Source organism: Perkinsus marinus (genome assembly GCF_000006405.1).
Source record: "Perkinsus marinus ATCC 50983 genomic scaffold scf_1104296942012, whole genome shotgun sequence".
Lineage (NCBI taxonomy): Eukaryota > Perkinsozoa > Perkinsida > Perkinsidae > Perkinsus > Perkinsus marinus.
The window spans coordinates 1-2,142 of NW_003212305.1; the positions used below are offsets into that span (position 1 = coordinate 1).

At 51.2% G+C, this 2,142-nt stretch overlaps 8 non-coding genes across 8 annotated transcripts; all 8 read left to right on the plus strand.

The window, feature by feature from the left end:
- Window positions 1-50: 50 nt before the first annotated feature.
- Pmar_PMAR022438 lies at window positions 51-122 on the plus strand. The gene has a single exon. It is a non-coding gene; the product is annotated as a tRNA-Trp (tRNA).
- An 81-nt stretch (window positions 123-203) lies between these two features.
- Pmar_PMAR022439 lies at window positions 204-275 on the plus strand. The gene has a single exon. It is a non-coding gene; the product is annotated as a tRNA-Trp (tRNA).
- An 81-nt stretch (window positions 276-356) lies between these two features.
- Window positions 357-428, plus strand: Pmar_PMAR022440. Its single transcript has one exon. It is a non-coding gene; the product is annotated as a tRNA-Trp (tRNA).
- Window positions 429-510: 82 nt separating this feature from the next.
- Pmar_PMAR022441 lies at window positions 511-582 on the plus strand. Its single transcript has one exon. It is a non-coding gene; the product is annotated as a tRNA-Trp (tRNA).
- An 81-nt stretch (window positions 583-663) lies between these two features.
- On the plus strand, window positions 664-735 carry Pmar_PMAR022442. Its single transcript has one exon. It is a non-coding gene; the product is annotated as a tRNA-Sec (tRNA).
- An 81-nt stretch (window positions 736-816) lies between these two features.
- Window positions 817-888, plus strand: Pmar_PMAR022443. Its single transcript has one exon. It is a non-coding gene; the product is annotated as a tRNA-Trp (tRNA).
- An 82-nt stretch (window positions 889-970) lies between these two features.
- On the plus strand, window positions 971-1,042 carry Pmar_PMAR022444. The gene has a single exon. It is a non-coding gene; the product is annotated as a tRNA-Trp (tRNA).
- Window positions 1,043-1,125: 83 nt separating this feature from the next.
- Pmar_PMAR022445 lies at window positions 1,126-1,197 on the plus strand. Its single transcript has one exon. It is a non-coding gene; the product is annotated as a tRNA-OTHER (tRNA).
- Window positions 1,198-2,142: the final 945 nt, after the last annotated feature.

Genomic DNA, 2,142 nt, shown 5'->3' on the forward strand with positions numbered 1-2,142 from the left:
AAAATACTCACCTGCATGTTTCCTTCGAGGATGCTCATCATCGTCGACTTGGTGCTGTGGCGCAAGGGTAGCGCATCTGATTCCAGATCGGAAGGTTGTCCGTTCGAATCGGGCCGGGGTCATATGATAGACTGCGAGTTGTAGGAAAATACAAAATACTCACCTGTATGTTTCCTTTGGATGATGCTGAACAACGTCGGTCTGGCCCTGTGGCGCAACGGTAGCGCATCTGACTCCAGATCAGAAGGTTGTCCGTTCGAATCGGGCCGGGGTCATATGATAGACTGCGAGTTGTAGGAAAATACAAAATACTCACCTGCATGTTTTCTTTGGAGGATGCTGTAAATCGTCGGCTTGGCCCTGTGGCGCAACGGTAGCGCATCTGACTCCAGATCAAAAGGTTGTCCGTTCGAATCGGGTCAGGGTCATATGCTAGACTACGAGTTGTAGGGGAATATACAAAATACTCACCTGCATGTTTCCTTCGAAGATGCTCATCATCGTCGACTTGGTGCTGTGGCGCAACGGTAGCGCATCTGACTCCAGATCAGAAGGTTGTCCGTTCGAATCGGGCCGGGGTCATATGATAGACTGCGAGTTGTAGGAAAATACAAAATACTCACCTGTATGTTTCCTTTGGATGATGCTGAACAACGTCGGCTTGGCCCTGTGGCGCAACGGTAGCGCATCTGACTTCAGATCAGAAGGTTGTACGTTCGAATCGGGCCGAGGTCATATGGTAGACTACGAGTTGTAGGAAAATACAAAATACTCACCTGCATGTTTTCTTTGGAGGATGCTGTACATCGTCGGCTTGGCCCTGTGGCGCAACGGTAGCGCATCTGACTCCAGATCAGAAGGTTGTCCGTTCGAATCGGGCCGGGGTCATATGATAGACTACGAGTTGTAGGGAAATATACAAAATACTCACCTGCATGTTTCCTTCGAGGATGTTCATCATCGTCGGTTTGGCCCTGTGGCGCAACGGTAGCGCATCTGACTCCATATCAGAAGGTTGTCCGTTCGAATCGGGCCGGGGTCATATGATAGACTACGAGTTGTAGGGAAATATACAAAATACTCACCTGCATGTTTCCTTTGGATGATGCTGAACAACGTCGGCTTGGCCCTGTGGCGCAACGGTAGCGCATCTGACTCTAGATGAGAAGATTGTACGTTCGAATCGGGCCGAGGTCATATGGTAGACTACGAGTTGTAGGAAAATACAAAATACTCACCTGCATGTTTCCATGAGAGAGAAACACGGTACGGTTTCTTGGCGGAGAAATTCTCCAGCTGGGGATCGTACCACCATCCCCGATAAGAGGGAAAGTGTGCGACCTAGCGGAGTACCCGTGAGGCGAGCGCTAAACAACCTGTTGTGTTGATGTAAGTGAGTGCTGCAATGATAGAACTGGCAGACTCCAAGGACTGCTGTAGGGATGTGGAGCACCCGAGCAGTACGATTTTTTTTCATGAGAGACTTTACTAAGCCTCTTTCCCCACTACCAGCTCGCAGCCAGCATTGCTGGCCCAGCAACCTACGGTTACTGACCATGTCGCCATCAAGCAACTATTCTCGGTTCATGGTATGGGGTGCCTAAGCTGTGGACGAGCACTACGCGTCATATCTGTCCATTCCCCAGTGGGGAATCCCCACATCCTCATCAATGCTGCTGTCGATCTCTCGACAAGATAAGCCGCTTACTAGGCCGACGGGTTCGGACGTAAGCTCCCCCGTTCTCCGACGGCCACATTTCTGTCTTCACAGCGATGCACCGTTTGGAGCAGGAAGGCATTCGAGAGAGCCAGAGATTTCTGGTGAGTGCAAGCGCGCGGAAGAGGTGAGCCTCCACAGGCAGTGCTTTAGCACGTTGTGGCGGGTTCCACGATGTCCGGCTTTTGTCAAGGCTCGCGTCGTGTGGTTTCCTGGCAGTACTCTGTACTGAGGACTAGCCTGAGAGCAGTCGTGATGTTTCATCACCGCTCTCGTTTGATAGTTCCCGCGTGCATGTCAGGTGAATGTAATCAAGTGGAGTCTTGATCATTCCTTGTGCTCGTGGCTCTCCTCAGAGCTACTGCGCATTGAGGCAAACTAGGCTGGAGTGTCTGTATGCCTGCCTGACGCGTCTGCCAGTGTTT